This window comes from Erinaceus europaeus, chromosome 1 (genome assembly GCF_950295315.1).
Source record: "Erinaceus europaeus chromosome 1, mEriEur2.1, whole genome shotgun sequence".
Lineage (NCBI taxonomy): Eukaryota > Metazoa > Chordata > Mammalia > Eulipotyphla > Erinaceidae > Erinaceus > Erinaceus europaeus.
The window spans coordinates 123,267,017-123,289,935 of NC_080162.1; the positions used below are offsets into that span (position 1 = coordinate 123,267,017).

At 40.5% G+C, this 22,919-nt stretch overlaps 1 long non-coding RNA gene across 1 annotated transcript; it reads left to right on the plus strand.

Annotated features, from left to right (window-relative positions):
- The first annotated feature begins 924 nt into the window (after positions 1–924).
- Positions 925–22,340, plus strand: LOC132539774 (uncharacterized). The gene is made up of 4 exons (XR_009551074.1): positions 925–1,100; positions 3,480–3,515; positions 18,011–18,137; positions 22,188–22,340. It is a non-coding gene; the product is annotated as an uncharacterized LOC132539774 (long non-coding RNA).
- Positions 22,341–22,919: the final 579 nt, after the last annotated feature.

Sequence of the window (22,919 nt, forward strand, 5' to 3'; positions counted from 1 at the left end):
TACGTAGTTGCCTCTTCTTTTTTTCTGATTCAATCCTTTCTTCCCCTCTAAGCTACTCATAGCATCATAGCTACCTTCATATGTCCCTCTCCTTTTCCTTCTCTCTTTCTGGGTGCTGATGTAGCTGGAGTGCAGAGTCCCCTTAATCTTCATCCTATCACTTATCCCCTGCTGGGAGTATGGATCAAGGTTGTTTATGGAGAGCAGATGGTGGGAATTTTGGCTTCTATAGCTGCTTCTCTGCTGAGCATGGGTATTGACAGGTCAATGCATTACCCCCCGCCCCGCCTGTTTCTGTCTTTCCCTAGTGGACCAGAGCTCTGGAGATGCAATGGTCCAAGACACATTGGTAAGGTCATCTGCCCAGAAAAGTCGGGGTGGAGTCATGGTAGCATCTGCCTAAGAGGTGGCATGACCTAAGTTGCTTCTTCGCTGGACATGGGTACTGGCAGGTTGATCCATACTCCAAGCCTGTCTATCTCTTTGCCTAGTGGGTCAGGGTTCTGGAGAGGTGGGGTTCTAGGACACATTGGTGAGGTTGTCTGCCCAGGGAAGTCATAGTAGCATCTGCAACTTGGTGGGTAAAAAGCATTAAGATATAAAGCAGAACAAATTGTTAAATGATCTGGAACCTAAACATAAGAATATAGCAGATGAGATTTGGGGGTCTTCATGTTAGAAGAAGTGAGGAAGTCTATGTTAGGTATATTCCAAGGGGCCCATGACTTTAGTAATTTTTGCCTGAGCCCAACAGCTAATATGCAGGTAGGTAGGCTGAAAGTATTGTCTAGGGAGATGGTGTCAGAGTTGGGAATAGGACCAGAAAGCTGGATCAGGCCAGAGAGCAGCTCCCAAATATGGGAAAAGTATATAAATACCGTCCTAGCTGTGATCATGAACTGTGAGCTCAGACTAACAGGGATGCAGAGGTTACACAGGCTCCTGTGCTAAATATGAATAGACATGGGACCTAGGTCAGATTGATGGGATTTACAGTTGATGGTATTTAACTTTATATTTTCCAATGTGGATTTCTTTGATATTTCTTTCTTGTGTGATTATGATTGCAAGGACTTCCAGGACTATGTTGAATAAAAATGGTGAGTGGGCACCCTTGTCTAGTTCCTAATTTTAGGGGAAATGCTTTCGATTTTCCCCCATTGACTATGTCTTAACATTATATAGCCTTTATTATGTTAAGTAGTTTTCCTTCCACTCCCAGTTTCTCGAGGGCCTTTATCATAAATGTGTGTTTTACCTTGTCAAATGCCTTTTCTGCATCAATTGATAGAATCATGTGGTTTTGATATTTCTTTTTGCTGATATAGTGGGTTATGTTTATTGACTTATGGATGTTGAACCACCCCTGTTTCCCAGGGATGAATCCCAGTTGATCTTGGCAGATTATTCTCTTAATATATTTTTCTATTCGATTAGTTAAGATTTTGTTAAGGATCTTTGCAACGATATTCATCAGGCATGTAGGTCTATAGTTTTCTTTTTTGGTGGGGTCATTTCCTGCTTTGAGGATCATGGTGAAGTTAGCCTCATATAATGTTTTGAAGTGTTCCCTCATCTTCTATTTTTTGGAAGAGTTTAAAAAGGATGGGTGTTAGTTCTTCTTTGAATGTTTTATAAAATTCATTAGTATAGCCGTCAGGATCTGGGTTTTTGATTACTATTTCAATTTCTTTACTAGTGATTGGCCTGTTAAATTTATCTACTTCCTCTTGTGTCAAGGTTGGTAGTGAGTATCACTCTAAGAATATTTTTTCTAAGTTGTCAAATTTGGTTCCATACAGGTGTCCATGATATTCTTACATAATCTTTTGAATCTCTACCTCATTTGTTGTAATATCTCCTCTTTCATTTTTGAGTGATTTTACTATAGCATTCTTTCTTTTTCTCTGGTGAGTGTAGCTAGTGGCTTCTCTATTTTATTTATCCTTTCAAAGAACCAGCTCTTGGTTTCATTAATCTTCCTAATGTCTTCTTGTTTTCTATTTCACTGATTTCTGCTCTGATTTTTACTATTTCCTGTCTCCTGCTGACTGTTGGTTCTTTTTGTTGCTCCACTTCTAGTTGATTAAGGTAGGTTTATAGATGGTTTACTAGTGATTTCTCCTGTTTGTTGGAGGTGCAGATTCCCCCAACCTGGGTAGAGGCCTATCACTTCTACACTGAGTCCTGAGGAGGTAGACCCCAAGGTCAACCTGTCCTAAAGGTGTGTCTGTCCTCGACTCTGTAGGCTGAAATGGCACCAGTTCAGGGGCAAGGGAGCTGCCTCCTTACACAATATATGTTAAAGATTCCTGTTTCTCATGCATGACCAATATGCGACTTGGGTCCTTATAGGCTGGTAACTTGCCTTTGAGCCTGAGCTAGATGTGAGAAACAGGTGTATCCTAAGAGCATGAATGAGGTGCTGCTGGTGGTAATTAACAAGGCATGAGTGTCATGTGCTTTCCTCATTGGGTCCTATGTTTCTATTGGATGGTGATCAGTATATCTAACTTTGTGTATGAACAATACATGAGCTATCTATCTGAAGCACTCCCAGAGGTTCATCCTTTACTCTGCACCTAACCCTTACTGCCAGTTCCCAGTTCCATGTTGCTGCCACCTCTCTGCTGGCTGGAGGATGCCCAGCAACATCTGGCACCCAAACAGGGACTGTGTAGGTACAAGCAAGTAGGGTTCAGGTGATTACTCCCCATGATGGGTAGTTTGAATTCCTGTTCTTCTACTATATATTTATCACAACTCTCTCAGCCACTCTTTGTTGTTGGGCACTGTTGGAGAATGGGTTCACACTTCCCAGAAAGTCCAGGCCATTGTTTCCATGAGGTCTGAGTGGGTTGACCCCCAATGAGACAAGGGTAGGTTCCCCCAGTCTCTGGAATTTATGACGGCTGTTCCCCCAGACATTGGCACCTTTCTATACATGTTACCTCCTCCCCTCCTTCTTTAATTAAAAGCCATGGATTACTGTGTTAACCTTAAAATTGCCAGCAAACATCCTAATTTTCAGCTATCTCCCTTTTCTTCTCTCCTGCTGCTATAAAGTGCCTCCGGAAATATGTACGTCATAAAGCTTATCATCAAACTATCTGTTGGTCAAAATGTAGCTATGCATTGTGTAGCTCTGTGTTTGGGTTAATGGATACCCCAATCCTTCCCCCTGAGTTATGGCCTATATTTACCTGCTTTTTCTTTCATTAAACGAATTGCCCCATTGAGGCTTTCCCAGGGCTGACTGCTTGTCTCCCTGCACACTTAGCCCTCAACACACTGAGCTACCCTGGGACTCCCTGGAGAGCTGCTCTGACCCTCATCCCTTATGGCCATGTGGGCAAGTAACCAAGAGTGGCCTGCAGGGCACCTAGGTTGATTCCAGATTTGGGCTATTACAAATTGTACTGCTATGAATATAGGTATACACAGATTTTTTTTTTTGATGAGTGTGTTTTTTTCCTTAGGCTATATCACCAGGAAAGGAATTGCAGGCTCATAAGGTAGGTCTATTTAAAGCCTTGTGAGAGTTCTCCAGAATGTTCGCCACAGGGGTTAGACCAATTTACATTCCCACCAGCAGTGCAGAAGGGTCCCTTTACCCCCATAACTTCTCCAACATTTATTGTACATGCTTTCTGATATATGACATTCTCACAGGAATTAAGTGGCACCTCACTGTTTTCATTATTTGCATTTGTTCATGGTTGGCCTTTGAAATTTTTACAATGATTCCCAGAATTTCCTGTAACTTGCCTCCACATATACAGGACTGAGTGGAAACTCCCATTTATAATGCAGAGCTTCCAAGGATGGTGGCAGAATTTTCAGCCTCCTCTGTTTTGAAAGGCAGATTTTACAAGTGTCATTCTTGTTGTTTGGCTCTGCTGCAAGATAATCCTTATCTGCTGCAACAAGCTTGGGCTGGGCTTGTCCTTTATTTATTAGATCTAAGCTTGCAGATTTCTGGAAGACTCAGACAACTTTGAGGTTGAAGAGCTCTCTCCAGTAAACATTGTGTTCCTTGTAGTAGCAAGGGACCCATTGCAAAATCACATTCTGTTGGGCCTAGCACTCCACCCTGCTGCTGGACTGAGTTACTTCTTGGGTGGGAGCCCATAGTCACCCAGTCAGCTTTCCACATATTTATTCACTCCCTTTTCTCACAGAGTTGGGCTGGGCTTACAAAAACCAGACTACTGTTGCCTTTCAGCCACCAAGATCCTCTACAAGGAAAGAGGATCATACAGGGTTGACAAAAAGGAGCATTTTCTCTGTACCAAGTTTCATCATGAACAGTTGTACTTTCCAGTAGTAGGGTGCAAATGGAAGACAGGAGGAGTAGAAATGGGAGTTGGGCCAAAAAAGATAGAAGTCCAACTCTACTAATTCTCTATTTTAACCCTTTTCTGTTGAGCACTCACTTTCTTTTCTGTTGTCCAAAATTGCTACTTAAAACTCAAAATATTGGGAGTCGGGCAGTAGCTCAGCAGGTTAAGCGCACATGGAGTAAACCACAAGGACCAGAGTAATGATCCGGGTTCAAGCCCCCAGCTCCCCAGTTGCAGGGAAGTCCCTTCACAAGCGGTGAAGCAGGTCTGCAGCTGTCTATCTTTCTCTCCCCCTCTCTGTCTCCCCCCCCTCTCCATTTCTCTCTGTCCTATCCAACAATGACGACATCAATATCAACAATAACTACAACAATAAAAAAACAAGGGCAACAAAAAGGAATAAATAAATAAATAACTCAAAACACCCAGTTCATTTATGTATATACAATTTAATTATTTATTTTGTGGATCCAGGACCTCACACATGTGATTTCACCTTTTTTTTTTTAGTAGTAATTTAATAATAATTGACAAGATTGTGGTATAAGAAGGGTACAATTCTCACCACTAGAGTCCCATGTCCCCTCCCCCATTGGAAGTTTCCCTATGAACCAAAGATGTTTATGGTGTAGGGGGTCGGACGGTAGTTCACTCGTGCAAGGACTCCGGTTCGAGCCCCCGGCTCCTCACCTGTAGGGGGTTTGCTTCATAAGCAGTGAAGCAGGTCTGTAGGTGTCTATCTTTCTCTCCCCCTCTGTCTCCCTTCCTCTCTCAATTTTCTCTGTCCTATCCAACAACAAAAACAATATCAGTGGCAATAATAACAATAACAACAAGGGCAACAAAATGGGGAAAAATGGCCTCCAGGTGTAGTGGATTCATGGTGTAGGTACTGAGCCCCAGCAATAACCCTGGAGGCAAATATATATATTACATCATAAGATGTCTATGGGGAGCAAAAGGTCGGAAGTCTTCTGTAATTGCTTCTCTGCTGGACATGGGTTTTGGCAGGTGAATCCATACCACCAGCTTGTTTCTATCTTCCCTAGTGGGTCAGGGCTCTGAAGAGGTGGAGGTCCAGGACACATTGGTGAAGTTGTCTGCCCAGGGAAGTCAGGTTGGTGTCATGGTAGCTTTTGCAACTTTGTGGCTGAAAAGCATTAAATATAAAGCAGAACAAATTATTTAATAATCAGGAGCCTAAAGGTAGAAGTATAGCAGATGAGATTTGTGGTCTTCATATTGGAAGAAGCTAGAGTCTATACTAGGTATATTCCAAGGGACCCAAGATTTGATTTCACCTCTTGAACCCCCTTTTCATTCAGATGGTGAGCTAGAGAGAGGGAGAGACATCATGTGGTGTTGTGTTGTAACTAAAAATTAGAAGGGACTTTGGCTGCAATGTGTAATGCATTTGGCTGAGAGATGGTTTGGAGTAGGTTTAAACAATTCAAGGCTTTGTTTGGGTGATACAGGGCTAAAAGGCAAATATCTAGGTACTGCAAAAATAAGCAGTTATCAGCAGCGGTCAAGAATATGCTAGGTCCGGGAGTTGGGCTGTAGCACAGTGGGTTAAGCGCACATGGTGCAAAGTTCAAGGACCGGCATAAGGATCCTGGTTCGAGCTCCTGGCTCCCTACCTGCAGGGGGGTCACTTCACAAGCAGTGAAGCAGGTCTGCAGGTGTCTGACTTTCTCTTCCCCTTTCTGTCTTCCCCTCCCCTCACCATTTCTCTCTGTCCTATCCAACAATGATGACATCAATAACAACAATAATAACTAAAACAACAATAAAAAACAAGGGCAACAAAAGGGAAAATAATATAAATGCAATATATATGTACATATATATATATAATATGCTAGATCCATAAAGTACATGAATAGTTATCAAAAGTTCAGTCCCATTTGATAATCAATTATTAGCTAAGGTATAGGTTACTCATGGCTGAAGAGGAGTCTTAAGAGTTTACTGACTAGCCGAGTGACACGTGTTCAGTTCCCAGGAGTTGTAGCCATGGCGGATGCCTTGAAACCCTCAGCCAAGATCAGTCTGATCAGGAAAAGAAACAGCAGCCAAAGAGCAGGAACTTCCGGCTGGCTGTGCTTTTGAGTCTATAGAGTCCACCCACAATGCTTTGTACATTTACACAGACTGGATCCACTCAGTCCACCGAGCACCTGTGCAGATCACTGCATGCTCTGTTGACAAGGCTGACGTCTGCTGAGCGCTGTGCCTGACTTTCTGTGGTTGCTGGTATATTGCATCACAACAGTGTTGGGCTTGTTGGGCTTGAATTTGACCAGCAGTATGGCAAGGCACATCCTACTTAGTGAGCTATTCTCTCTAGACCTTATGACTTTGCTAATAACTTTTTTTTTTTTTTGCTGGGGATGGGGTGGGGTAAGGGAGAGTGAGATTCAGTAAGAACAGCTCTGCAGGATCTAGAAACATCATTTTTCTCTTCCTCACTACCACCCTTCTCCCTTTGTTTGAGAGCTGGTCAACACTCACAGAAGTCCAGTCCTGGGTCTCCATGCCTCTAATAGAGCATGAAGTGCAAGACTGTGCTTTATAAAGAGACAAGCCAATCTACTTCATGAAAGTCTGAAATTTTCTGGCAGACAGGCAGTTTAGAAGTGGAAGAGTTCTCACCATCAAATACTGTGCTCCTTATAGTGGAGTTTTGTTAAAGTGAATTGCTAAGGGTTCCCAGGGTTATAGAGTTCATAGCTGAGCCCATAACACAGGAAGCTCCAGAAGTCTGCCAGTCATATTTTATAACATGTGTCCTAGCAAACACATATTTCCATACCAATCATCAATTTGGCTTTCTTAGTGAATATCCATGGTTTTCTTGTTTGGAATAGTGCTTCACTTTGGGGAAATGCTATTTTTGACTACTGGAATGTCTTTGAGACAGGGAGAGCATATCACTCAAAATGAAACAGTGATAGGAACACATTTCTTTGTTTTACTTATTTATTCATATGAGAGAGAAATAAGGAGAAAGAGAGAGAGTGGTCTGAGAGGTGGTGCAGTGCATAAAGCATTGAACTGTCAAGCATGAGGTCCTAAGTTCAACCCCTGGTAGCACATGTACCAGAGTGATGCCTGGTTCTCTCTCTCTTATCCTATCCCTCTCATTAATTAATTAATTAATTATTAAAGATAAATAAATAACCATAGTATCACTCTGGCACATACACCAAGCATTGAATCAGACTTTATGCTTGAGAGTCTAACATCTTATTCACTGAGCCACTTTCTGGTTCATAGGAATACATTCCTTTGTAAAAAAAAAAAAATTGGTACAGAGATAGTTGTATTTCACAAATTAGGCCACTTGGAATTCTGGAGCAGGATACTGTGTACTGCAGCAGACAGAAAACATTTTGTGGAACTATACTCCTGTAATGTTATAACCTTATAAACCATTATTAATGACTAATAAAATTTCAAAGAAAAAAACTTCTTCCTAGATTAGTAAACCACAAGAATTTAAGTCTCTTCCAGTTGTGTCCCTATTATATAAACTCATGTAAATCAAACTTACAGAAGAGAAAGAGAAAGTAGAAGAAAATTAGGGAAAGAGAGAAATAGGAGAGAAATCTCATTCTTGGCAACCTTTTAGGTTTTATCATTCTAATTTCCTAAAAGTAGAATGAATAAAAACCCAAGGTTGCCTAAAGCAATTCTAGTTTACACCCAGCTTAATCATTAAGCTTCCTTTTGATTCTCAGGAGTATTTGAGGTAGACAGTAAATTACATAATATAGTTCCAGTTGTGATGTAACTGAATAAAACAATGGTCTCTCCCACCCTGAAATAGTTAAAATCGATGTCCTATTACTTATAACCAAAGACCATTCTGATTCCTCTTTCTTTTACTTTTCCTCCACCCCACCCCCCACCCCCAACACTCAACTCTGGCTATTAGTGGCCCTGGGACTGAACCTGGGCTTCTTGCATGCAAGTCTTCTGGGCTACCTCTTTACTGTGTCCCCTTCTCCCAGCACATTCTGACTGATCTACTGCTTTAAAAAAAATTTTTTTTTAAATCAGGAAATCTTTCCATAGTATAGCTGAAGCTGAATGTAGGTAGGCTCACTGCCTGGTGCTACAGAAAGCCAAACACTGCCACACCAGCTTTTGCTTGAAGGAAAAAATTGTCATTCACTACCATTCAATGGAATGGAAGGAGGGAGCTAGACTTCTCCCTTTTTTCCCAGGGAGGAACTATAAAGCTATTGATAGAAAAGGGAGGTCCTCAAAATCAGCAATTAGATCTTTAAGCAAACAGAATGAGAGTCTGGAGCCATCAGGTTTTCCCACTGCCTGCATCATGCCTGATTTCCTGGGTTATGACGAGACCTCTGTGAATTGCCTGCTAAAATAAAGATTGTGATAAGTCTCAGCTGCTCTTCAATCTTTTGAAGGGACAGCAAGAACAGGAAAGGGGTAGTGTGGGGACATGAATTTCTTTTTTTTATTTGATTTTTTTATTTTTATTTTTTTATTTCTTTATTGAGGAATTAACATTTTACATTCAACAGTAAATACAATAGTTTGTCCATGCATAACATTCCCCAGTTTCCCATATAACAATACAACCCCCACTAGGTCCTCTGTCATCCTTCTTGGACCTTCTGATCATGGTCTTTTTGTTTTTCCAAATACAGTTCTGTTTTTCCAAATACAGTCTAGCAACTGACAGTTATAATCTTCCTCCTATCCAATTTATCAACTTCAGATCAGCCTTCCAAAGATACATAGTAGACAGTTTGAGATTAGTTTCTCAACTCCTAATTCAGATGCCTTCCACCTGCTTGAATTCTGGCATCTACTTGTTTCTGTATTTGATTCATGTCTCCAATTACTCCGTGCAGCTGACACCTTGGACTCTCCCAAGCTTGCTCAATTACTTTGCCTTAGTCTTTGGTTCCTTCCCTCCCTATTACATTAAAGGTCAGCATGGTCAACAGATTTTATTAGGAATCCTAGGAGGATATTTAGAGAAGAGTCACTACAGGTCTGGGGATTAATGAATGTCAACTACATTTTCTATAGTTGCATTGCTTTATTTCAAATTCAAACTCCTAGGAGAAGGTATTGATTCAATTGAGTGAGAATCATTCTTTCAGTTGGAGCACCATGAAAGATGTTTAATGATAACTGTAGAACTAAAGAGACATTTTTCTCCCTGAATACTGATGTTGTTAGCAAAAAGAAGTCACATTGTCTTACCCTGATACAAGGAGGGGTGGATAATAAAAACATCCTATCCTATATGCCCAGGGAGAAGAAAGAAGACTGTCAGCTTCTGGATAATTTACCACAATCACATTTCCCAGATGGAGCATACTCAAAATAGAAGTGCATAGTTACACCGTATTTCTTATTATAAGAAGTATAATGATATAAAACATTTTGATGTCAAGTATAAAATAAACTCTCTACATGGGCTACTATACTAAACTTAACCCTCCTAACAACCTTAACAAATGTTATGAAAATGATGGGTACAGATAATTATTTCATTTTTTAAAAATATTTATTTTATTTATTTATTCCCTTTTGTTGCCCTTGTTGTTTTATTGTTGTAGTCGTTGTTGGATAGGACAGAGAGAAATGGAGAGAGGAGGGGAAGACAGAGAGGAGGAGAGAAAGACAGACACCTGCAGACCTGCCTCACCGCCTGTGAAGCGACTCCCCTGCAGGTGGGGAGCCGGGTTCGAACCAGGATCCTTATGCCGGTCCTTGTGCTTTGCGCCACCTGCACTTAACCCACTGTGCTACAGCCCGACTCCCAATTATTTCATTTTTAAAATGTATTTCATATCCCACAGGGAATCTACACAAGTTAGAACTCAAAAGTTGTGTATTTTGAGTGGCCCCAAAGGTGGCACAGTAGATAAAGTGTTGGGTTTTCAGTCATGAGGTTCTGAGTTCACTCCCCAGCATCAAATATGCCAGAATGATGTTATTATTCTCCCTCCTCTTCCCTTTGTCTCATAATTGAGTATGTAAATCAATCTTCAAAAACTTTAAAATAGCACATTGGTAATTGCTTTTTAATTCATATGCTTGAGGAAGAATAATTTTGAGGTGTCAGGTGGTGGGGCACTCAGTTGAGCACACACATTACTATGTGCAAGAACCTGGACTCAAACCTCTGCCTCCTAACTGTGTGTGGGGGGGGGAAGCTTCACAAGCTGTGAAGCAGGGCTGCTGGTAACATTTTTCTCTCTTCCTATCTCCCCCTTTCAATTTCTCCCTGTCCTAGAAAATTATTTAAAAAAATAAAGAAAGAAAGAAAAATTGGTTACTGGGAGCTGTGGATTCATTGTGCAGGCACCAAGTCCCAGAAATAACTCTTGTGGATATATATATATATATATATATATATATTATCAGAGTACTGCAAAGTTACAGCTTATGGTGGTGCTGCTGAGATTCAAACCTGGGGAACTTGATGGCTCAAGTATGAGAGACATTTTGCATAATCACTATGTTATGTCACCAGCCCAAGAATAATTTATTGTGGACTTATATCGCATGAACTGTGGGGCATTCCAAAATGATTCTGGAACTGTCAACAGTGATAAGACAAAACGACTGTTTATACACAGAGTTACTATGAAGCAGCCAATTAAAAAAATAATACATCTACCTGACTTCTCTAGCTTAATTGAGCTTGGTTTCATTCAGAAAGTTATTGTAGGATCAGTTTTCCTAAAAGGGAACACCCCCCTACCCACCCACCCAAGGTGTTCAGAACAGGTTTTTTCCAGTATATATTACTATGGTATGAGAAAAGCAAATCATCAATGTTCTATGAGTCAAAAGGAGAAACTTTTACAATTACTTCAAATAATGGTGATTACCTAGGTTTAATGCCATCACCCTTATTATCAGAAAAGCCGATATTAAAAAGACTTATTTTATTTATTTAGAGGGAGATAGAAAAAACAAGGAGGAACTAATTGTAATACTCTGTTCAGAAAAGAATCCAACCCCCACTTGAGTCTGTGGAAGAGAACTCGGGTTTATTATGCTGACAGGCCCAGACAGAGCTAATGCTCTAGACTTCTAGGCTTAGAGTAAAGGTAAGGCCTATCAAATAGTGGTGAAAGCAAAAAGCAGGAAAGCGTGGTTACTGAAGCAAATGTAGCAAAGGTAGGGGAGTGGCGTCTTATCTTCAATGTTAGGAAAACATAAGGAGGTGAAGGGGCCATGGATCCTTAGGTCTTCTTGATCTAAGTCTTGCGCAATGGGTAGGGGGTGGCTCATGGTTCAAGGACTGAGAACCAGTTACTGTTATCTCTCCCTGCACAACTGTGTCTTTGTGGGAGGGTGGGGCTGGGCTAGGCTTAGGATATAAAGGACATGAAGGTGCTAGTAGCATTTAGAAGCTTTCTTTTACTGATTTTTTAAAACTCCCCTACCAAGAGTTTCACATGAGCTTGAAAGGAGAGAGAGAGAGAGAGAGAGAGAGAGAGAGAGAGAGAGAGAAAGTCAGAACACCACACTGGTGTATGCAGTATCAGGGATCAAACTAACTAGGAATCTCAGATGTGAAAGTTCAATGCTTTATTTGTTGAGCCATTTCCACAGCCACAGAAAAACTTATCTTTTAGGGGCCAGGAAGTGGCACAACTGGTTAAGTGCACACACTGCATGAAGACCCAGGTTCAAGCCCCTGATCCCCACCTGCAGAGGGAATACTTCATGAGTGGTGAAGCAGGGCTGCAGGTATCTCTCTGTCTCTTTCCCTCTCTATTTCCTCCTCCCATCTCTATTTCAATCTGTCTTTATCTAATAAATAAATAAAAATTTTTTTTACAAAAGAAAAACCCATCTTTTAGCCAGACAAATAGCTAAAGGTAAAGTTTTCCTCGTATGAAGTCATCTCATTGCTAATCTTTGGCCCTGTTTCCCATTTGTCAGTCTACACTGTCCCACCAGCAGATACAGTCTCTTTTGGTGGATAATCATCAAGTGCTTCTTCTAAGACATAGCCTGAGTTTATGATTTCTCCAGCATACCCAGAAGGCTGCTTTATGCTGATAAGGAGAAATAACAGATTTTTAGTAAAAATGGGGAAGTCAAGAGTCAGGGAGAGGAACAGTCAGTTGGTAGTTAAAGGAGCAAAACCAAGAAGGATCAGAAGGAAATTGTCTTGTGCTTTCACTCAGGATACATTTTATGTGTATGGAAGGGCTACTTGAATTTAGTATACAATCTATTATATATATATATACTTTTTTTCTTTATAAAATATTGACAAGACCATAGGATAAGAGAAGTACATTTCCACACAATTCCCACTACCAGAACTTTGTATACCATCCCCTCCCTTGATATCTCTTCTATTCTTTATCCCTCTGGGAGTATGGACCCAAGATCATTCTGGGGTACAGAAAGTAGAAGGTCTGGCTTCTGTAATTGCTTCCCCGATGAACATGGGCATTGGCAGGTCAATCCATACTCCCAGCCTGCTTCTCTCTTTCCCTAATAGGGTGGGGTTCTGGGGAATCAGAGCTCCAGGACACATTGGTGGGGTTGTCTGTCCAGGGAAGAAGTCTGGTTGGCATCATGCTAGCATCTGGAACCTGGTGGCAGAGTAATGAAGCTGAAGGATTGACATTCCATGCCTAACATCTCTGGACATGGTCTGAAGTGAAACATGCTGAGGTGGTACTGATAACATTGCTTAGGTTGGAACAGCAGATGCAACATCAGTTGGTATGAGTTGAGAGTTGCATGCAGGAAATTGAGCCTCACCCTAGCGGTTCCAGTCCTGAAAGAAATATGGGCTTTATAGGGAAAGGGGACAGTTCTTGTTGTCTAAGGGTTTAAGAACACAGTAGATAGTTATTGCTACAGCCCAATTATTTGGCAAGTGGGTTTTTGTTAGGATTTGCTGTATTATACAAGACCTTACCATAATTTATGTTTCTTTATGCTATTTACATATAGCTGTATCTTATAAAGTAATGCCACCAGTTGCTTCTGTTCTCCCTGGTCTAAGTTTTTAGGAGATTTAATATTTTAAAGAACAAGTAATTGTTAGAAATGTATTAACAATTTGAGCCCACTATTAAAATTCAATCTGATTACCACTTTGAAGTTTTAGGTTCTCAGATTGAAGAAATATATACTCAGAACTATGGTCTATGAATCAAAAAGTTTGAGATATTTGATCCATTTTATACAATACAATCTATCCTGTCTTTGACTATAAAAATAATCATTAATGAGAAGCTTTGTGAGCACTATTTTTATTTTATGCATTCAAATTCCTTTGGGGTACAAGGGTTAGGAGTTTGGTTAAAACTGTGGTAGGCCAATGAGAGACAGTCTCTGTTCGGGCAACGTGTGGACTCAGCCTCAAGAATCTTCTGACTGTCTGACCATCCAGACTGGCCTGACAAACCAAATGCATGCTTTGTTTTTGAACTTGCTCTTTTTCATGTTCATATAAAAGGCTGACATCATACAAAGGCTTCTAAGATGTCATTGTGAACAGAGTTATTTCCAAGGCATGAGAAGGAGCTACTTTAGACTGGACATGGCTGCAGGGAGATGTGGGTGCTTCCTGTTCCTTCACATAGATGGGAGACTGAAGTCAGAAATCCCCCTAACAACTCTGCGCTTTGTGTGAAGCAATCCCCTAAACCTAGTCTCATAAAGACTGTAGAGGAGTTCTGATGGTGGGAATTATGTGGAGTTGTACCCCCCTTATCCTATGGTTCTTGTCAGTGTTTCCTTTTTTATAAATAAAATTTATTAAAGAAAAGACTGTAGGGGAGGCAATTAAATGAAACATTGTAAGATACAGCACAACTTGATTACTTACACTTGAAAATGACTGCTTGGGACAAGGTCCATGAAGTAAATGCACCAATCATGTGTCTAAAACACTTAACATATCAAGTGAGCTAGGCCAAAAAGAGAAGGATGAATATGGGAAGATCCCACTCATAGACAGAAGTTGAAAAATAAGAACAGAAGGGAAAACACAAGACTGAGTCAGGACTGGATTTGGTGTATTGCACTAAAGTAAAGCATTGGGGTGGGGGCTCGAAGTGTTTACATCCTGGAACATGATAAACCATAATTCCTCCCAATAAAGGGGAAAAAAAAAACACTTAACATGTGTTTGGCTGCCAGGTTGCGCATCACAGGAGAGAGAGAAGAGACCAGGAACTTGTGGTGGAGCAGGAATGCAGTGCTTTATTCAAGCAAACGCCCAGGGTTGGGTGTGGGCACAGCGGTTTAGGCCACGTGGAGCTAGCAAAATGGCCGCTCACTATGCCCACCAGCCCTTCTCCAGGTTTTCTCTGGGTCAGAACTCGGAAGAGAAAGAGGGCTAAACTGGAACAGCAGTGGGATTTATAGGGTAAAGATGGAAGTGGCAAGTCAGGAACGGGATTAACTAGGAAAGGGGGTGGAGAGAGGCAATAGGCATGCTGGGAAGATGGAAGTGTCCTTAGCAACTGTTGCGATGGTTTTAACTGAATTAGTAATAACCTGAGGGGATAACGTGGTGGGGATATTTCAGGCAAGACAATGATTATGTAAGCAGAGCAGGGGGGCTGGCTTTAAGGCCCAACATGTGGTGCATGGCATTCGTTCAGTAACTCACTGTATTAGAAAACTGTTTCTAGAAGACTGAAATTATGGCTATTTGTCTTGTTTTCTTTTCATGATGGGTGTGTAATCCTATGTATCTACCCTTCTAAAAGTAGGAGGTGTTGGGGTGAGGGTCTAGTTCAGTGATCGAGTGCATGCTGTGTTTGTATGAGTTCCTAAGTTTGATCTTTCACATCGAAGAAGTCTCTTCAGTGTAATTGCATTAAGAACAATAGTGGTGCTAGGGAAATATAGAAACAGGCTGGGGTATAGATCAACCTGCAACACCCATGTCCAGTGGAGAAGCAATTACAGAAGCCAGACCTTCCACCTTCTGCACCCCATAAAGAATTTTGGTCCATACTCTCAAAAAAAATAAAGAATAGGGAACCTTCCAATAGAGGGGATGTGGTGCAGGAGATTAAACCTGGGACTTTGGAGCATCAAGCACAAGAGTTTCTTTGCATAACCACTATGTTATCTACTCCTGCCCTAAAAATAATTTTAAAAAGGACTGTACAACATTCTGCACTTCCTAATGATCCTGGGTCCATGTTCCCAAAAGAATAAAGAATAGGAAAGCTTTCAAGGGAGGGGATGGGATACGGAGTTCTGGTGGTGGGAATTTTGTGGAATTGTACCCCTCTTATCCTATGGTCTTGTCAATATTTCCATTTTATAAATAAATTTTAAAAAATATAGTGGTGGTGGTGGCTAGATGCATATACATATCCAGATGTGAAAGTATATTATGTTTTTTAAATGATAACATTCAACTTAGAACTTTCTTTTTAAATTTTTTTTTAAATATTTATTTATTTTCCCTTTTGTTGCCCTTCTTTTTTATTGTTGTTGTAGTTATTGTTGTTCTTGATGTCATCATTGTTGGATAGGACAGAGATAAATGGAGAGAGGAGAGTAAGACAGAGACGAGGAGAGAAAGACACCTGCAGACTTTCTTCATCGCCTGTGAGCCTGTGAAGCGGCTCCCCTGTAGGTGGGGAGCGCTCGGGGTGGGGGTGGGGTCGAACTGGGATCCTTACTGTGGTCCTTGCGCTTTGCACCACTTGTGCTTAACCCGCTGCGCTACCGCCCGACTCCTTTGAAAGTATATTCTTAAGATACTATAAAACCGCTGTTAAATGAAGTTCTTAATTGGGGGAAATAAAACTTAAGAGAAGGTAGTGCCTTTGTCTCTTTGCAGTGCTTTCTGTAAACCCAGTTTCTTCCTCTTAAGTTAGAAGGTCCGTATACTGAAGATTTCCTGTGCTCCAGTAGATGTCAGTGTGGTCTTACTAGAGGAGCTGGGAGAGCAAAGATAGACAGCATACTTCAAGGAGACCTGCACGTTAGCTGTCGGGCTCAGGCAAAAATTAGTAGTCATAGGCCCCTTGGAATATACCTAAAATAGATTTCCTAGCTTCTTCCAATGTGAAGACCCCAAATTTCATCTGCTATATTCTTTTTTTTTTTTTTTTTCCTCTTGAACTACTCCATTTGTGAAAAGATGATGAGCCAAGTTTGGAATATACAAGAGATAAAACACATAAGATCTTCATAAATTACAAAACATACATATTGTTAAATGCTTTACAAACCACAAAATATATTCACATTAAAATTAGTATGACATGTGATTTTTTACTGAAAGAAACATTTCTTGACATTTTTGTGGTGGAGCATAGTAGCAACCAATTAGTAAGAAGACTGTCAACATCAGAATAGAAGTGGAAGAATGACCCCAGGGAAAGAAAATAAATTTAGGGCAATGGATGATGCTAACTTTTGCTTGCAAATAGTAGAAATCTGTGCTTCTTTGATTCACCAGAACTGGATCAGATACTCGTGGAGTAGGTAGTAGAATAATCTCTACCAGAACTGCAGATTAAGATTAGAGGAGCAAGAGATGTTCTAGGACAACTGGGGTGTTCTTTTTTTATTTTTTATGTTTTTGTGAACTTTTAAAAATTATTTATTTATTTATTTATTATTGGATAAAGACAGAGAAGAATTGAGAGAGAAGGGGGAGATAGAGAGGAAGAGAGACAGAGCTACAGACCTGCTTCACCACCTGTGAAGTGACTCCCCTGAAGGTGGGGAGCCAGGGGCTTGAACTGGGATCCTAACCGGTCCTTGTGCTTTGCGCCACACATGCTTAAGCCATTGTGCTACCACCTGACTCCTCTTTCTTTACTTTTTATTTTTTAAACAGAGCCTTGCTCACTGTTGTTCATGGTAATGCAGGGGATTTAACCTGGGACCTAGGAGCCTATGACCTGATAGTAAATTTGCTTACAATTGGGGGCACTCTAGGCAAAAAAGAAGGAACAGTGTTCCACCAAGGGTTTCAGCAAGGAACCCTCCCAACTCACTACATTCTTCATGTCCACAGTAGAGGGTTGAATGGCAGCATTTTTTTTTTTTTTTGGTGGTAACTAGCCTTCCTTACCATTACTTTGAGGCAGTGTGGACCTGGATTTAGGATTGACTAAATCACCTATCATACATTTATGCTGTTTTATTTTGTGAGAAACTGGTAATGAAAAAGATAGAGTGTAATGATTATTGTTCAGAAACTGAATAAATTTCTCAAGAAGGCTGTGAAATTAATAGTTGCTAATAAAAATAGAACCATTTTCATAGTGAGAATTGTGCGAAGCTGTACCCCTCTTATCCTATGGTTTTGTCAATGTTTTCTTTTTATAAATAAAAATTAAAATAAAATAAGAAATAAATAAATGATTAAATAAATAATTCCTAGACAAAAATTATTTCTATAATGTAAATTTCTTTCTTCAATGCAATTATTAAATATATTCCAATTTGTGAATTATATGATTCCATACAGAAATGTTCATTCACAGTATAATATTGATAACTGTCTGTGGACTCATTTTGCTACTTATATTTGGCAAGTTTTACTAATTTATTGACTCAGAATAAATACCATGTGTGTATCTTCTATATTCTTCCCTTTAGGTTCTGATTATTAAATAATTTTTTCTGCTTTGTATCTTGATGCTTTTCAGCCAACAAGTTGCAGATGCTACTGTGACACCAACCTGACTTCCCTGGGCAGACAACCATATCACTGTGTCCTGGAACCTCACCTCCCCAGAGCCCTACCTCAGGAGGGAAAGATAGAAACAGGCAGGGGTATGGATTGACCTGCCAAAGCCCATGTCTAGGGGAGAACCAATTACAGAAGCTAGACCTCCCACCTTCTGCACCCCACAAACATCTTTGGCTCATATTCCCAGAGGAAGTAAAGAATAGGGAAACTATTCTCCAAAGGGACAACATATTCTACCTACTACCCAAGGAAGATGGGTCCTGAAATTGGTGCAGTCTGGAATGTTCCTAACCATGACCACAGAATGTGAGCCCAGATCTATGGGGATTCAGAGGTTACATAGGCTCCTGTGCTGAATATGGGCCCCGGATCAAACTGGTAGGGTTTATAATTAACAATATTTATATACTTTCCCCCATAATTCGGAGCTGCTCTCTTCCCTGATCCAGCTTTCTAGCCCTTTTTCCAGCTGTGAAATCATCTCCCCAGACAATAACCTGGGTCCACCTGCATATCAGATGTCAGGCTCAGGCAAAAACTAATAAAGTCCTGGGCCCTTTGGAATACACCTAAAATAGACCTACTAGCTATTTCCAAAACGGAAACCCCAAATCTTCATTTGCAATATTCTGGCCTTTAGGTTCATAATTAATCAACAATTTGTATGGTTTTATACGTTAACTCTTTTCAGCCACCAGGTTCCAGATGATACCATGATACCAAGCGGACTTCCTTGGGAAGAGGACCCCACCATGTGTCCTAGAGCCCTAACTCCCCAGATCCCTGCCCCATTAGGGAAAAAGAGAGACAGGCTAGAAGTATGCATCAGTCTGCCAATGCCCATGTTCAGCAGAGAAGCGGTTGCAAAAGCCAGACCTTTCACTTCTGCACCCCACAATGATCCTGGGTCCATACTTCCAGAAGGATAAAGAATAGGGAAGCTATCAAGGGAGGGGATTGGCTATGGAGCGCTGGGGGTGGACAATATGTGGAAATGTACGCCTCTTATCGTATGGTCTTGTCAATGTTTCCATTTTATAAATAATAATAATAATAATAATAATAATAATAATAATAAAACACTAAAAAAATAGGGAAACTTCCAATGGAAGGGGTGGTGGTAGGAATTGTATAGAATTGTACTCCTTTTATCCCACAATCTTGTCAATCATTATTAAATAACTAATAAAAAAAGATTAAAGAAAAGAAAAAGAGGGTGGGGTGTCTTTTTATAGGTCATCTAAGAAAGAAAGTAGGAAAGAGAAAGCACGAGGGTAAACTGGACAGGCAGAGGAGAAAGAAACTGTTAGTCATGAGAGGAACTGGATTCAAATTCCAGACTCACTACTTGACTGATATGTGACTTTGTTTGTCTTTTTTGTTTTGCTTTTCGGTCATCACTAGGGTATTACTGTTCCAGAATGAATTTTTCCAAGAGAGGAGACAGAGAAGGAGAGAGAGACCAAGAATATAGGACTTATTGATTGATTTATTGGCTTACTTGATAGATACAGGCAGAGAAAGAGAGATAGAGATAAAGATAGATATAGAGATAGAGATAGAGAGAGAGAGAGAGAGAGAGAGACCATAGCACCAAAGCTTCCTTCAATGCAATGGGGGCCAAACTTGAACTTGAGCCATGCACATGGCAAAGGATACTATCCAAGTGAGTTATATCACTGGCCCAAATACCTTACTTTAAGGTGCTGATTTAGCTTATCTGGAGAGTTAGATTCTTTGTTCATAAAGCGGATATTTTAATAGAACATACTTTGTGGAATTATTGTGAAGATAAATGAGATTGTTTAAATAAAGTATGTTGTTTATATAAAATATATTGTTTATATAAACAATGTAAACAGAGTAGCTGGCATATATCTAGAATTGAAAAAGTGTTAATAATATTACTACTACTATTTTCTAAGACTATTTCCCATCCAGAAATGACAGAGTAAATCAGTAATTTACTTTTTATTTTTAAAAATTTTTTATTTATAAAAAGGAAACATTGAAAACCACAGGATAAGAGGGGTACAGCTTTGCACAGTTCCCACCACCAGACCTCTGTATACCAACCCCTCCCCTGATAGCTTTCCTACTCTTTAACCCTCTGGGAGTATGGACCCAAGATCATTGTGGGATGCAGAAGGTTGAAGGTCTGGCTTCTGTAATTGCTTCCCTACTGAACATGGGCATTGACAGGTAGATCCATACTCCCAGCCTGTCTCTCTCTTTCCCTAATGGTAAAGGGCTCTGGGGAAGTGGGTTGTCTTTCCAGGGAAGTCTGCTTGCATCCTGCTAGCATCTGGAACCTGATGGCATATACAAAGCCAAACAAACTGTTGGACATAACAGTGATGGACCTAAAGGCTGGAATAGTGCAGGTGAAGCATTGGGAGAGGTCCTCCATTTTTGTAAATAGCTAATAGGCATATTTTAGTTGTATTTCAAAGGGCCTGTAGCTATACTAGTTTTTTGTTGTTGTTTATTTTTTTGCCTGAGCCTGAACTCTGATATACAGGTGGATCCAAGTTATTGTCTGGGGAGATGATGTCATGGCTGGGAAAAGGACCAGAAAGCTGGATCAGGGAAGAGAGTAGCTCCCTAATATGGGAAAGGGGTATAAATATTATTGTAAACTCCATCAATCTGATGTGATCTGGGGCCCATAATTAGCTTAGGAGCCTTTGTGACCTCTGCATCCCTGTAGACCTGAGCTCACATTCTGTGGTCATGAGTAGGAACATTCCATGCTGCCGCAGTATCGACCCATCTTCCTCAGGTGTTGCATAAAGTATGTTGTCCAGCCTCCCTTCAGAGGATGGAACATTGTCTACCATTGTTGATCCAGGTTGAGGGCAAGGTCCTATGGGGGCCCACAAAGGGGTCTATTTTGTTATTCCGGATAGAGAAGACCAATAACAATGGTGAGAGGGATTTATTTGAGGTCTAGGCGCATCAAGTTGTAATTTATAAGGTCTTTTACAGATTAAAGGAAAAAAACTTGTCTGATTTTATACTTTAATTTATTGTTGAGTATGGGTAGGCCAATTCTCTTTTATGTTTTAATTTTATTAGTGGCTTAATATTGATTTACAAAATTATAAGTTATCAGGGGTATAATTCTGCACTGTTCCAACCACCAGAGTTCTGTGTCCCCATTCCCTCCACTGGAAGCTATAGCAGTTCTTCCAAGGTTGCAGATACGGGTTCACTATTATTTCTACAACTATTTGTCTGTATTTATATATACTTGGATGGGCTCTAATCTTAAAAGTTAATCACACTAGTTTTTCTCATGTTCTGGGAGTGTCCCTGCTTAGTAACAACTAACCTTGATGTTTCCAAGTGCCATGGTTCACAGATTTTTTCCCAGGTTTAAGTGTAAACACAAATATTGTATTTTTTCACCATGTATAGTGGCAGGTATTTAAAAATTTGGTCTCAGACCACCCCATCATCCAGGGCCCTAGTCAGGGAATTCTGGGATTTCCATTGAGATATGATGGGGTTAGAGCTCTAACAGATCCCTTTCTCCACCATCACTGGTCATATCCATCAGGAACAACATTATAAAACCTCCAGTGGACCTCTACAGGACCTTGCCCTCAATATAGAACAACAGTGATAGAAACTGCCACACTCTCTGAAGGGAGGCTGGGTCTATATACTCTGCCACTCGAAGAAGACTGGTCCTGAAATAAGTGCAGTCTAGAATGTTCCTAACTATGACCATGGAATGTGAGCTCAGACCTACAGGGATTCAGAGGTTACACAGGCTCCTGTGCTGAATATAAATGGACATGGGCACTAGGTCAGATCATTGGGATTTATAGTTAATGGTATTTGTATACTTTTCCCATATTTGGGAGCTACTCTCTGCCCTGAATCAGCTTTCTGGTCCTATTCTCAACTCTGACACAATCCACCCAGGCAGTACTTTTAGCCCACCTGCATGTTAGCAGCCCAGGCCAGGTAAAAATTAGTAAAGTCATGGGAACATAGGAACATACCTAAAATAGACTTACTAGGTTCTTCTAACATGAAGACCCCAAATATCATCTGCTAAACTCTTACTTTTAGTTCCCTGGTTATTAAAAATTTGATCTGCTTTATATCTTAATGTTTTTCAGCCACCAAGTTGCAGAGGCTACCATGACGCCAACCTGACTCCCTGGGCAGACAACCTCACCAATGTGTCCTAGAACCTCACTTCCCCAGAGCCCTACCCCACTAGGGAAAGATAGAAACAGGTTGGGGGTGTGGATCAATCTGTTAACTCTATGTCCAGAGGAGAAGCAATTACAGAAGCCAGACCTCCCACCTTCTGCACTCCATGAAGATCTTTGGTCCATACTCCCAGAGGGATAAAGAATGGGGAAGCCTCCAATAGAAGGAACAGGTTACAGACTCTAGTGCTGGAAACTGTTTGGAATTGTACCCCTGTTATCCCACAGTCTTGTCAATCATATTAAATTACTAAAAAAAAAAAAATCTAAAAAAATTGGCCTTGCCATTTTGTCTGCGTATTATCAAAGTTGAACTAAAAATAAAAGCATGAGATAACTTGATCACCCTTTTATCCATTTCAAGTCCATCCACTCAATGAGATCCCGGTAAGGATTTTTTAATGGGGCTGGCAAGAAAAAGCACCTGACTTGTTACGTGCATGAGCTGGAGCAAGTCCAGCCTCCACAGCACTGGCACTGGACAAAAATATAGTGTTGTGGTGTCTTCTCTTCTCTCTTCCAGAAAAAGCCAGAGCGATGAAGCTCCAGGGATGACAAACATATTTTATTTATTCATTTTTTAAAATTAACCAGCCTTTGTGAACCCAAACATTGTGAACTTCAAGAATAAACAAG